Here is a 15,188-nt window from a genome sequence, read left to right on the forward strand (position 1 = left end):
GTACACCACCTTGAGAGTTTAACTACCACCTGCCAGAAGCAGGACTTTGACACACATTTGCTCAAATAGTAAACTGGAAAGCAACACTTTTTTTTTTTTTTAATGTTTATTTTTTGAGAGACAGAGAGAGAGAGAGAGAGAGAGAGAGAGAGAGAGCGCGCGCGTGAGGGGCAGAGAGAGAGAGGGAGTCACAGGTTCCGAAGCAGGCTCCAGGCTCTGAGGTGTCAACAAAGAGCTCAATGCAGGGCTCGAGCTCACGAATCCCAAGATCACGACCTCAGCCAAAGTTGGATGCTCAATAAACTGAGCCACCCAGGCGCCCCTGGAAAGCAACATTTCTGAAGGAGGCGCCAGGTCTGCAGTAGCTTCTCATGCAGAATGTGAACCTATTAAATCTAAAGTCAGCTTGGACCTGGCTTTCAAGGTGTATCTCTGAGGAACGCAATAAAACTAGTGTGGTATCTAATCAACTCTTTCCAAATTAGCCTTTTGCACCATCCTCAACTAAACAGAGTACATTCAGTTTACACAAGTCTCACTAAAGTGGAATTTCTCCTGTGTTCTTTCCTTTTTAAAAAGGCCAATGGAAGAATAAAAAAATTAAAAATTACAACAATTATCTAAGATTCTTCTTAGGCAACAAAAACTGAATTTGATCAGCACACCCAGATTTTTCTGTGGAAAAGAGTGTGTTTCCTGTGCCCTGAAAATATTATTTAAAATGAACCAATTCCGCATATTCTGAAAGGTTTTTTGGGGGGGAAGGGGAGGATTGGCAGAGCCATCTGAGGCTTTATTTGGGAAAAAACTCTTGAATTGGCTTTTAGCTGGGGACATGGGCAAGACGGGGGTACCCAGGGTGGTGGACTCCTTCTAAGGGTAGGCCAAGGACTGAGGTGAGACTTAGGTGGGCCTCTCATTCCCGACGCTCCCCTGCACGGCTCCTTCCCCCACAGGCTCTACGGCAGCCACGGGAGCGGGGAGGCTGGGAGGGACCACAGTGGTTGTTCGCTTGGACAGGATGTCAGACGACTGGGACACCAGCTTCCCATCACGGGTCTCGATCTTCTTCACCACCACAGCCTTGGAGGAGCTGACATGGCCAGAGGAAGCAGAGCTCTGGCCAGAGCTGAAGCCGGACTGGAAGGCATAGCTGACGCCAGGGCTCATGTGGCCCCTGTAGGCTGAGACCAGCCCACCCAAGTAGCCGGTGGAGGTCTTAGTGTGGATGCTCATGTTCTGCATCCCAGACTCCAGCCTGCTTTCCTCACCCTCCAGCAGCTTGCAGTAGGTGGTGATCTTGATGTCCAGGGCCAGCTTGATGTTCATGAGCTCCTGGTACTCCTGCAGCTACCGGGCCATGTCCTGCTTGGCTCGCTGCAGAGCGGCCTCCAGCTCGGCCACCTTAGCATTGGCGCCTTCACGGCCAGCTCCCCCAGCTGCTTGGTATCAGCTATGGTGGCCTCCAGGGAAGCCCTCTGGTTTTTCAGGCCCTCAATCTCAGCCTGGCGTCAGTTAGTGTTCTGGTTCATCTTGGAAATCTCCGTCTTTGTGAGATGGAGGTCATCCCCATGCTTCCTGGCCAACGTCTGCAGCTTCTCGTACTTGATCGGGTACATGGTCTCAGCCTCAGCCTGGCTGCTGTTGGCGATCTCCTCATACTGGGCCTTAACCTTGGCAATGATGCCATCCAGATCCAGGGAGTGGCTGCTGCCCATGGACAGCACCACAGTCGTGTCTGAGATCTGGGACTGCAGCTCACGGATCTCCTCTTCGTACAGCTGCCTTAAGAAGTTGATCTCATCAGTCAGCCCTTCCAAGCGGGACTCCAGCTCCACCTAGTTCATGTGAGCTTCGTCCACACCCTTCTTGATGAGGACAGATTCATCCTCCATGTCTGCACGTTCTTTGATCTCCTCATATTTACTGAAGTCCTCCACCAGGCCCTGAATGTTGCCAAGCTCCACCTCCAGCTTCAGCTTCTCCTGGCCTAGGGTTTCCAGCTGCCGCCGAAGGTTGTCGATGTAACTCTCGAACGTGTTATCCATGTTGCTGCGAGAGGTTTTCTGCTGCTGCAAGAGGTTCCACTTGGTCTCCAGAATTTTGTTCTGCTGCTCCAGATGCCGCACCTTGTCGATGAAGGAGGCAAACCTGTTGTTGAGGGTCTTGATCTGCTCCTTCCCCTGGCTGTGCACGGCCTGGATGTTGGGGTCCACCTCCAGCTTAAGAGGGCTCAGCAGGCTCTGGTTCACTGAGACAGCCGTGATGCCCCCCATACTCCCGGGCCTGCCGTAGCCCCCAACTACACTCATGCTGCTGCCCAGGCCACGCTGGAAGCTGCTGCCGCTTTCCACCCAGGACAGGGCAGAGCTGATGCGGGAGCCAGGCGTGTGAGTGAAGGAGAGGCTGCTGAAAGCCCGGGGGCCAGAGGAGGACACCTTGTAGGACTTCTGGGTCACCCTGATAGACATGGTGGAGGCCAGTGTGGAAGTTGGAGTGGAGGCAAGTAGGCTAAACCTGCCTGAGGTTCGAGAAGGAGCCAAGAAGCTGCTTCTAGGGTCTATTCTGAAAGTTTTAATATGAGGAAAAAAAAGCATATCGATTTCCCCTTTCAGCCACATAAGAAGATACCATTAACACCCACCAGTCTGGCAAAAATTCAAGTCTGACAATTCGCTTTCACATTGCTGACAGGAAAACAATCTAGCATTACCTAGTAAAATTGAAAGTATGTACTCTCTATTTCACTCCAACAACTCCACAGTTAGATATATACTCTGAAGCAGTTAGTTCTTGGATCAATAGATCATTAGTACCTGAGACGTTGTTAGAAATGCACATTCTTGGGACTTACCCCAGACTTCCTGAATGAGCCTTGCAACCTGTGTTTTTAAACAGCCCTTCAGGTGGTTCTGATGTATGCTCAAATGTGAGAACCACTACCCTGGAAAACTCTAATATGTGTGCACCAAGTGACACATACAAGAATATTTATACTATCATTGTTTATATTAACAAAAAATTTCCATCATTATCAGAAAGGATAAACTGTGGTGTATTCACACAATGGAATGCTATATGCTCTATAATATAAATGATCTCAATAATATAATGCTAGTGGGGACAAAAGTATATTGTGGGACACCAACCACTATTTCTACAAAGTTAAAAACATCCCAAAACTACATTAAAAGGACAAAACTGTTATACATTAAAAGGATATAATTGTTGTGATTAGAAGAAGGCAAGTTTTAATTTTTTTTTAATGTTTGTTTACTTTCCAGAGAGGGAGAGAGACAAAGCGTGAGCGGGGGAGGGGCAGAGAGACAGTGAGACACAGATCCAAAGTAGGCTCCAGGCTCTGAGCTGTCAGCATAGAGCCTGACGCAGGGATTGAACCCACAAGCTGTGAGATCACGACCTGAGCCTAAATCGGGAGCTTAACCAAGTGAGCCATCTAGGCTCCCCTAGAAGGCAAGTTTTTATATATAATGACATCATTTAGTGAAATGATGACAAATACTTTAAAGTAGAGGAGGAGTTTTAAAATATGTACCTTTGGGATGATGGCAACATTTCACCACATCCAAATCTTACTTTTACTTAAGATCTAGCTTGATGCCATCTCCTTGGTGAATTCTTTAGGACCCCTAATCTTCATTTTTAAAAAACACTGAGCACACATTTACTGAGCACCTGGATAGTCTGGCCTAAAGATTCTGTATAGGAGCTCAGGAGTCACACAATCCTGAGATGGAATGCGAGCTCCACAATATGGCTTTGGCCAGATTATTTAACCTCCCTCCCCTTCTGTTTCCTTTATTTCAGAAATGGGGCCAATAATACCTCATAGGGCTGTTCCAGGGAAGAACAGTGCTTTAATATAAACCACAGCTTTTCAGTAAATGATGCTACCATCTGCTATCGTCTCCAGGTTCAAAGATGAGTAGGGCAGAGCCTTTAATGAGTTGTACTGTCATGTGGGAAAGAAAGCGAGGCAAAGCAGCAAGCGGTTACCACATTTATCCAAGTTTCCTAGGTACTGGGCTATGTTTTAAAATGCACTCTTCTTCACTCTTGGACATTTATTTCTTCCTCTGACCTGGTATTACTTTTACATTTGTCGTCTTCCTCCCCATACTTATTCAATGTCCATTATGGGCAGGCACTGTTCCAGGCACTGGGGCTATCGCGGTGCACAAAACACAATCCCATGGGACTCTGCCTCATCCTTTCAGTTTCCTGTTTTATTAACAGTATCCAAAGGGGACCTCTCGGACATTTGTGAAAACACTGCATATTCTTACCTGACTGCTTATTTACTCGGCTGGCATTCATTTCTGGCTGGCTTCCATGTCATCACAAGCCTTTCCTATTACAATGTGCTCTTTAGAATACTGCGATTCATTGTTTATTCCCTCTGCAACTGGTTAGAGGTCCAAGAGAAATGGAGACCTGAGTATCCTGCCATGTACATGTAGCTAGAGGTACATACATACTATGTTGATACTTGTCTCTAGTAAACAGAATTCCAACTAGAGGATTTGCTATTCTAGGATATTATCTTTTCATTAGTAAAACTTGCTCATTTCATGTTCCTAACTATAAAATTCAACAATTCCTTCAGTGAATCTAACCCTAAGTGTGCTTTGTTCTAATATTCTTAAAAATAGAAAAAAACTTCTCTAACTTAATCATATAAATTTCACAACTTCTTTATAATAAAGACTGATAAAAGGAAGTTCTATAATTTCTAGTGTTTTGGAACATTAATCAGAAACCTGATTAACATTCTAACAAATTTTGTACATCTGTTTGTGAAACTGTAGCTGCTAGTTTGATAATGGACTTCCTCTTCCAAATATCTTTTAAGTCAAATTCCCTTGGTAAAGAATGTTTTAATCTAACCCATTTTTAAGCAAAATGTTTCAGTGTTATCTTTAAGAGGCCACATTTACCACATTTAAGAGGCCACATTTGGCTCTTTTGTTCTTCCTGAATATACTCTAAATGTTTCAGCACACAGATTCACAAATATCCTCATTTTCATGCTTGTCCCTCTCTCCCTTATTCCTGGTATCTACTTTTCTGTCCCTGCAAAGATAGCAGCTTAAAATAGCGACTGATTCTAATACTAGATCCTACCAGCACAGACACTGCTATCATCTGGCTTCCCTCGACAACTTCAGAGTATCTCCAACTATGCCAGAGAGAGCCAAAGGCTGCTGCTGGGTGGTGGCAGCAACATGCAGAGGAGGACTTAGCAAAGCCAAGGGTTAGCCTCAACTGCCTACAGACAGAATGTAGTTACTAATGAGCTTCTGGCCTCCTTCTCCAAGTAAGAAAAGAGTCTGGCGTGTCAACGTTCTGTGAAGTGAGGGACTGTTCTCCATCCCTCTTGGTTACAGAAACTCTCTGGATTCTTGAGCGATCTCCATTGACCTAGCCAAAGTAGAAGTCAAGCCACAGAACTAAATATTTTTGAAAATGCTTTTCCTGTAAGAGTGATTTAACTTAAAATTTAGCTTTAAAAAACATGACATTCCTGTGACCTAATTATTATAATATAGAAATATATACATTGCTGATCATTCTCCAAGATTTAAAAAAGACATATTGAAAACTATCTTATATTACATAGCAATAAGAAAGGGGTAGTACTATCCCCTAATACCAAACAGATCATAACAGAGATGTCCTGAAAGCAATCTGAATTAACTACTGGTGTTTAAACAGCATTTATCATTTCATATTTACGACAATGCTTCTGAAATATTCTCATGAACTGGAAAGACTGTCGAAGATATGATTTTGTTTAAAGTCTCCCTAACAAATGTTAAAAAATGATGAAATCCTCTCCAGATTAGTTCATCAGAGTGGGGAGTCAGCATTGGGAAACTTCTTAGACGTTTTATGAACTAATCTCTGTGCAATGAAAAAGTAAATCCCACAGGGTCCACTTCAAATCCAGTCTAGAAGCTTACTTCATTAAAGCAGTCACGATGGGAAAGTTTCTTCTCCAACTGAACCCAAATCTGCCTTCTAACTCAGTGATTCACAAGTGAGGCAATTTTGCCCCCAGAGAGCATTTGTCAATATCTGTAGACATTTTTGGGTGCCACAACTGGGGATGGGGTACTTTTGGCATTTAGTAGACAGAGGCCAGGGATGCTGTTGAACACCCTACAATACACAAGACAGCCCTCCACCACCCACTAACGAAGAATTATTTGACCCCAAATGTCAACAGTGCCATTGAGAAACTCTGCTCCAAATGCTGCTTGTTGATCCTAGGAAGGCTTTTTGAAGAAAAATGAGTCAACTCTTTTATTTCCCATATGTAGCACACTTACAAAAAACTGAAACTCTATTACTCAGCTATTGTCACAAAAATGCTGGATAACTATGCCAAAAGTTATTGGCTACAGCTGCCACTGGGAGCATGAGTGGCCTAAGGCAGCGTTCATGGGAACCTACGGTACAACTCCCTAATGGGAAACCCATCCTCTGGCAGTGGGCAGGGAGTGTGGGTTCTCCGGATTCTACTGCTTTGTATTAATGCTGTGTTGGCTCTACGACATTAACTAGGGCCTTTCCATGTTTGTCTCTGGCCTGGAATAGTTTCAGCATCATCAGATTTACCTTTTTTTTTTTTTTAATTGTTTGTTTGTTTGTTTATTTATTTATTTATTTTGAGAGAGACAGAGAGTGAGCAAGCAGGGAAAGGGCAGAGAATGAGACAGAATCCCAAGCAGGCTCCACACTGTCAGCGCAGAGCCCAACATAGGGTTTGAGCTCACAAACCATGAGATCATGACCTGAGCCTAAATCAAGAGTCAGACGCTTAACTGACTGAGCCACTTAGGCATCCCAAGATTTACCTTTAAGTGTTTGCTCCAAACCAGCTCTCAAACCGTTCGTTCCTAATGCTATATATAAAGCAACACTAAGCACAAAAGAACTTGGATGGAGATTTAAATGAAAGTTGGAGGTAAGATGTGTAGCTGGACTGGATTTGAGTTATAAGAAAACAGGAAAAATTGTGCCAAGAAAGGAATTGTGCCAAGGTTTTTGCCTGAGCAAGAGGAAGGATGGAAGGGCATCAATTGAAATGAGGAAGACTTCTTAAGAACATCACTTTAAAGATGTTGTTGCACTGTTTTCTGTCCTCCAGAATTACTGATGAGAAGTCAGATTTTCAAATCATTGTTCCATTCAATGTAAGAAGAAAAAAATCCCCCAAAGATGGAAAATCAACATCTGAAACTGGGAATTCAATCTCAAGATTGATATATTCAAGTAAAGGGGTACCTGAGTGGCTCCGTCTAAGCATCTGACTTCGGTTCAGGTCATGATCTCGCCATTTCCGAGTTCAAGCCCCGTATTAGGGTCTATGCTGACAGCTCAGAGCCTGGAGCCTGTTTCAGATTCTGTGTCTCCCTCTCCCTCTCTGTACCTGCCCATTCACACTCGCTCACTCTTTCTCTCTCAAAAATAAAAAACATTAAAAAATTGAAAAAAATATTCAAGTAAATATTCAAAGTTAATATTTGAGTAAACCTTTGTAAATCAAAATCTTCGTATATCAAAATATTTTTGATATTTCGATGAAATAAAATATATCTTCTTTGGTGAAGAACTGCGAATAATGAAAAAGCTGATAAAATCAAATAGATCAGGGGCGCCTGGGTGGCGCAGTCGGTTAAGCGTCCGACTTCAGCCAGGTCACGATCTCGCGGTCCGTGAGTTCGAGCCCCGCGTCAGGCTCTGGGCTGATGGCTCAGAGCCTGGAGCCTGTTTCCGATTCTGTGTCTCCCTCTCTCTCTGCCCCTCCCCCGTTCATGCTCTGTCTCTCTCTGTCCCAAAAATAAATAAAAAACGTTGAAAAAAAATTAAAAAAAAAAAAATCAAATAGATCTATCCCTTAAAAATAAGCCTCAAGGTTGATTAATTCCTTAAAAAAGAACCACAAAGATTTCTAAACATTTATGCATAAAATACAAAAAGTCTGGTTCCAGGAAATTTGGCTAAGACTTGCTCCAGTAATAGCACTCAGAGTACTGAGGAAAACCTCAGAGTACACCAGTGAAATATTACAATATGAATGATTTCCCCAGAAATGATGCAATGCAGCGGCCCTGATGTGAACATTCTAGTTCTCTTTAGAAGAACCATGGAGAGGCAGGGGAGCAAACTGGCACCACTGATCCCAGCGGTGAAGAGCATCCTTGGTGACGAGAAGTAGGCACAGAACAGATCAGCAAATGCCAGGACTCCCAGAACATGCTTCCAACACAGCAATGGAGCTCACAGGATCACGCTGAGGTGACTGAGAAAGGCCAGACTGGTCAATAAAGCTGGAAACAGGGTGGATTTTTCCCCCCCTTTTAAACTTGTAAATAGTGAGGTAGTGGAAAAAATATATGTTCCTATGGGACTGAAGGAAAAAAAGATACTATGTCAGATGATATTCCAAAAATGTTACTTTTATCCAGCGCAAATCATCTGCAGAGTAATATCCTGCTCATCATTGCTATGAAAAAATTCTCTGGGAATTTCTCTGGGAAGAAAAAGAAACTAAACACAAAAACACCAAAAATTAAAGGCAGTAGTGGATGAAGAAAATAAGGACTTATTCACATGCAAAGAAGAAGAAACATGACCTAAAGAAAAATGAGCAGCAGAAGCCAGTAGACTGCCTGAGCTACATAGGGGTCAGCAGGGGCCAGCCACTCAGCCATGTGACAGAAAAGACATCAGTGTCTCAGAAAGTAGCCTGGAACATATCTGAAAGAGCCACCAAGTCTTAGAGCCACAGCCTTCGTCGTTCTTTCAGCCAAACTGTGAAGCAGCCTCCTGAGCTCCCTGTTTGCATACTGCCTAAAGACCGTTGTCGGTGCTCTGCATCCATGATAACGTATCACAAGCTGCTAGTCTCTAACAAGCCAAGGACATTCCAACAGTAGAGTTTCCCATTCTCTGTTACATGGACAGCTTGAAGGAAAGACTATTATGCCACTGATATAATGAAAACATAACGAGAAAATATATGTGATGACAACACTGATGACATATTACTGCATCATAAGCAGTGGCAGTTAGCTCTGATAATTTATTCTAAGAAATTAAGATTCTAATACATTCAGAAATGAGTAGGAATTGCAGATTAATCTCCATTGTTAAAAACTTTCTCTGTATCATTAATAGATGTTAATCTATTAGTCTACCACTTTGTAATTGGTAAGACAGTCATTTGAGATAATGTTGCTTACAAAGAGCTTTCATTTAAAAGTCTAAACACCTGGGGCATCTGGGTGGCTATGTTGGTTAAGCGTCCGACTTCAGCTCAGGTCATGATCTCACAGTTTATGAGTTTGAGCCCCACATCAGGCTCTGTGCTGACAGCTCGGAGCCTGGAGCCTGCTTCAGATTTGTGTCTACCTCTCTCTGCTCCTCCCCTGTTCACGCTCTCTCTCTCTCTCTCAAAAATAAACAAACATTAACAAAAATAATAAAAGTCTAAACATGTAACAAACTGACATAAGGATTATACTTAAAATATTATAGGAAAAAAAGGAAACTCACTGGGTTATAAGAGTCATGTTCATTGGTCTAAAGGTCTCACTGACTATGCTCTGGCTGATTAAGGTTGGGCTCAGCTGGGCAGCACTGCTACAGGCTGCTACAGCTGCATGCAAGTCTATGCGGGACACGTTCTCATGGCACATGACCAGAGTCCAAAGAGGCAGGCCCAACCATAAAGTGCTTTTTTGGCCTCTGACTTACCTTACATCCACTAATTAACCAACTCAAGTCACATTACTGCATGTAACCTCAAGCGCAGAGAAGTACATCCTGGCCACGACAGGCCATGCAAGGATGTGGATGCGTAATTCTATAACGGGAATGACAAATTGGAACAAATATCGAATCTCCTGTGTTCCTCTTACTTTTATTTTCCTTCAGGCTCAACGTTCCTCTTCCTTCAATCAGTCCCCATTAGACACAGCTTCTAGGTCTTTCACCATACTCACAATGTTCTTCTGTACCAATTTTAGTTCTTTAGTATTCCTGTTAAATCACAATGCTCAGAACTGAACATGATGATCTGACCTGTGCTGATTTCTCCTAGTGAGTGGGTACAAAGTTTAAGACCTTACCTAGATAGGAGCACTGCCAAGAAAATATAAATGAAATGATTTGGGGAAGTTTTAAGAATAAAATATTAGCTGTCCTTCTTACTGAGTACCAGTTAAAGACATTTTTCTTCTAAAGCATGAGAGACAATTCAGAGTAATAAACCCAGATTCCACATAAATTAGAGAAATTATCCTCCAAATCCTGTTTTTTAATTTCAAGAACCAAATTCTCTACCCTGATAAGAACTTGTTCTACCTTTTTGCCATTTTACAGTTTATTCAATTATTTACACTCTAAATTAATTTCATTTAATTCATTACAACTCGGAGCTAGGCATCATTTTTGTTCTTCTTGAAATATGAGGAAATTTTGTTTGGGGGATGGGAGGGGGGAAGGGTGGGTGATGGGTACTGAGGAGGGCACCTGTTGGGATGAGCACTGGGTCTTGTATGGAAACCAATTAAACAATAAATTTCGTATTTAAAATAAATAAAAGCCAAATATAAAAGAAAAAAAAAGAAAGATGAGGAAATTGAGGGTTAGACAGAAGTCCAGTACTTCCTTTACCCAATGAACAATGTCTTTCTTACCTCCAGGACAGTAGGGAAAAGACCTCTTCCCTCCACCTGGTACATTCTTCCCTGACAACCTCCTTCTTTTGCCTGCCTAGCTATTATTCATCTTTCAGTTTCTACTCAAATAGCACTTTCTCCATAAGCTGTGCCCAGCTTTCATTTTTTCCATCAATATTTGAGAAATACAGGACTCTACAAGGTGCTGGTGTGAACAAAACAGATATGGTCCTTGCGCTTAAAAGGCTTTGCATCCAGCTGGAGAGAAAGACATAAATAACTATACACGTGACCACTTAATAACAACTGCAGAAAGTACTAAAAAGACAAGCACAAGGTCAACTGAGCATGGGTCAGGGCTTGACTTTTGTGTGCTCATGGCTCTTCCTCATCGTAACATTTATCACACTTTACTATAATCAGCTGTTTGTCTTCATCCCCCACTAAGAGTGGAAGTCACAGACACCAATTAAGCTGTATTTTCATAGCTTGGTATAACTTCTGTTTGATAAAAACACTTAATATTCCTGTGTGGAATGAGTGATTAAATGATCAAATGGACTTGCCCAAAATACTAAATTAATGAGCCAGAAAAAGACTTGAACTTTGGACTCCAATTTCCATATTTTTGCCTCTATACAGCGTTACTAAGATGGTAATGACTCTAATAAAATTTAATGCTCGCCTGCTACACAACTATAAATAAAAATAATTAACTTAGAAATACATATCATTTATAAACTATGCCTACTTGTAATACAAAAATTTATGTACAGACAGGTATTATACAGTGTATCTCTGACACTAACATAGTGACCCCATAGGCCCTATTCTGATTACTACTTAGGCATGTGTAATGACATATGTTAAACTAACATATAAACTTACAGATTTAACTAACAAATTAAAAATGAGCTCATGGCAGGGTGCCTGCGTGGCTCAGTCAGTTAAAAAACTGACTCTTGGTTTTGGCTCAGGTCATGATCTCATGTTCGTGGGACTGAGCTCCATGCTCAGCACGGAGCCCGTTGGGGATTCTCTCTCTCCCTCTGTCTCTGCCCATCTCCCGCTCGCACATGTTTTCACTCTCTTTCAAAAATAAATAAACTTTAAAAAAATGAGCTTATGCCTAAATAAGTGGTTATGATAGCAATTATAAATAACATATACAACAAACACAAAATATATACAAACTTGAGGTTATTATTTTAAAATGCAATGAATTATCCCTAGGTATTTTATGCTTCTTGGTGCAATTGTGAATGGGATCAGTTTCTTTATTTGTCTTTCTGTTGCTTCATTATTAGTGTATAAGAATGCAACTGATTTCTGTACATTGATTTTGTATCCTGCAACTTTGCTAAATTCATGTATCAGTTCTAGCAGACTTCTGGTGGAGTCTATCTGGAAAACAGTGTGGAGGTTCCTCAGAAAATTAAAAATAGACCTACCCTATGACCCAGCAATAGCACTGCTAGGAATTTACCCAAGGGATACAGGAGTACTGATGCATAGGGGCACTTGTACCCCAATGTTTATAGCAGCACTCTCAACAATAGCCAAATTATGGAAAGAGCCTAAATGTCCATCAGCTGATGAATGGATAAAAAAAATTGTGGTTTATATACACAATGGAGTACTACATGGCAATGAGAAAGAATGAAATATGGCCCCTTGTAGCAACATGGATGGAACTGGAAAGTGTTATTATGCTAAGTGAAATAAGCCATACAGAGAAAGACAGATACCATACGGTTTCACTCTTATGTGGATCCTGAGAAACTTAACAGAAACCCATGGGGGAGGGGAAGGAAAAAAAAAAAAAGAGGTTAGAGTGGAAGAGAACCAAAGCATAAGAGACTCTTAAAAACTGAGAACAAACTGGGGCGCCTGGGTGGCGCAGTCGGTTAAGCGTCCGACTTCAGCCAGGTCACGATCTCGCGGTCCGTGAGTTCGAGCCCCACGTCAGGCTCTGGGCTGATGGCTCAGAGCCTGGAGCCTGTTTCCGATTCTGTGTCTCCCTCTCTCTCGGCCCCTCCCCCGTTCATGCTCTGTCTCTCTCTGTCCCAAAAATAAATAAAAACGTTGAAAAAAAAATTTAAAAAAAAAACTGAGAACAAACTGAGGGTTGATGGGGGGTGGGAGGGAGGGGAGGGTGGGTGATGGGTATTGAGGAGGGCACCTTTTGGGATGAGCACTGGGTGTTGTATGGAAACCAATTTGACAATAAACTTCATATATTGAAAAAAAAATGCAATGAAAATGTCTTCAATGCATAATTTAGAGTTTATGTTCCAAATAATGATGCTATAACAAATAAGAAACTCTTGCATATAATAAAATGACAGCTGTTCTTTATTTCTATAGGTCATATTCACAGCATGGTCAACCTGCCATCCTAACAGCCAGAGACATTAAAATACTTTATTTTCTTTGGAATATTGCATTTTCTCTTGCATTTACAGAAATTGCAAATACAATCCCCAAACTGCTAGCACATCTTTCTTTCACTTTCTTCCAAAAGAATCATCTTCAGCTAGTCTTATGAAAGGGAATTAGCACCATCTAGTGAAAGAAGCTGGCAGAAAAAGAAACTCCATTAGGAGAATGCTATGTGAACCAAAAGAAAACTGCTTAGGTAGCAGTATAATAGGCCAATTTCAGAAAATACAGAAAAGCGTAGCAGTAATACTCCCTCCTGATTATGTTTTGTTCATTTATACTAGACTCTAACAGACTTTAGCTATTAACATTACATTTATTCTAAAAACCTAATGTTCATTATAATTCCTTTAAAAAACTGCCAGAAATGCTATAATTATGGAATGCTTACGATGAAGAAAATTAGATTTGTTGGAGGTGCCTCTAAATAAGTCCAACCCATGAACTTGTAGCCAGATGTAATGGGCCCTGACTTAATCCCTGGAAAGAAGAGACCCTAGCAAGTCATACATGTTTGTATAAGGAAGATCAGTTTGGTGGCTGCCTGCATATAGGACAGATTCATATGAAATGTGTGCTGAGGAAACACTAAGCAGTTGGGAGTTGATGGTAGTAATCTAGACAGGAGATACCAAGGCCTGGACTAAAATGAAGAACAAGAGTCTACTGGGTTTAGGGATCACTAAAACAGTCAGGATGACTAAATTACCTCAGCAGCTTGTTTTTATTTAAATTTCAGTTAACATACAGTGCAATCATAGTTTCAGGAGAATTCAGGGATTCATCACTTACATACAACACCCAGTGCTCATCACAAGTGGCCTCCTTAGTACCCATCACCCATCTAGCCCATCTCCCACCCACCTCCCTCAGGCAACCCTCAGTTTGTTCTCTATTGTTAAGAGTCCCTTGTGGTTTGTTTCCCTCTCTCCTCTCTTTTCCTCCTTCCCATATGTTCATCTGTTTTGTTTCCTAAATTCCACATATGAGTGAAATATATGGTATTTGTCTTTCTCTAACTTATTTCGCTTAGCACAATACATTCTAGCTCCATCCACATTGCTGCAAATGGCAAGATTTCATTCTTTTTGATGGGTGAGTAATATTCCTCTGTGTAAGGAATGTGGGCTCTCTCCATAGTTTGGCTATTGTTGTTAATGCTGCTATAACACTGGGGTGCATGTGCTACATTGAATCTGTATTTTTATATCCTTTGGGTAAATACCTAGTAGTGTGATTGCTGGATTGTAGGGTAGTTCTATTTTTAGTTTTTTGAGGAACCTCCATACCTGTGGCAGTTTTTAAAATTTGGGCATACCTTCCGATATCTGGTTCTACTGCTACCTTAAATTATATTAAAACAGTTATTCCTTTTTTTTTAGTCTCATTTTCCCTGCCAGAGGGTAAGATCCTTGAGGACAGAAATTCCTTTAGTATAAGATGTTAAATATTTTTTTTAATGTTTATTTATTTTGAGGGGGAGGGGCAGAAAGAGGAGAGAGAGAATCCCAAACAGGCTCTGTGCTGTCAATGCAAAGCCCAATACGGGGCTCATTCCACGAACCATGAGATCATGACCTGAGCTGAAACCAAGAATTCAACACTTAACCAACAGAGCCATCCAGGCACCCCATAAGATGTTAAATAATTTTTAATTAATAGAACGTGTTTATGGGGGACACTTATTTTAATGATCTAACTTGTGGAGAAAAAAATACAATGGAATTTTCTTAAAACTATTTTTAAAAGATTCTTCTTGAACATTTAAGATAAATTTTATATTATGTACATTATCAACTCTAAATGTATGATCATGGCAGCATGACAATTTTTACCTGGTGGATGAAAAAGGAATTTGAAATGAGGTGGTCCTTTTATACTGTATCTTTGAATAAAAAGGTCAACTCATCTCAACAAGATACTAGGAAATCAAATCGAGTAGTACATTAAAAGATTTATTCACCACAATCAACTGGGATTTATTCCTGGGCTGCAAGGGTGGCTCAATAGTTGCAAACCAATCAATGTGATACA

General features: G+C 41.3%; 1 protein-coding gene and 1 pseudogene across 4 annotated transcripts in view; both read right to left on the reverse strand.

Moving 5' to 3' along the window:
- Positions 1 to 15,188, reverse strand: part of APH1B (aph-1 homolog B, gamma-secretase subunit) — an 83,317-nt gene that overhangs the window by 54,418 nt on the left and 13,711 nt on the right. The window lies entirely within an intron of this gene.
- Positions 244 to 3,299, reverse strand: LOC122468544 (annotated as a pseudogene).

This window comes from Prionailurus bengalensis, chromosome B3 (assembly GCF_016509475.1).
Source record: "Prionailurus bengalensis isolate Pbe53 chromosome B3, Fcat_Pben_1.1_paternal_pri, whole genome shotgun sequence".
NCBI classification, from domain to species: Eukaryota; Metazoa; Chordata; class Mammalia; order Carnivora; family Felidae; genus Prionailurus; species Prionailurus bengalensis.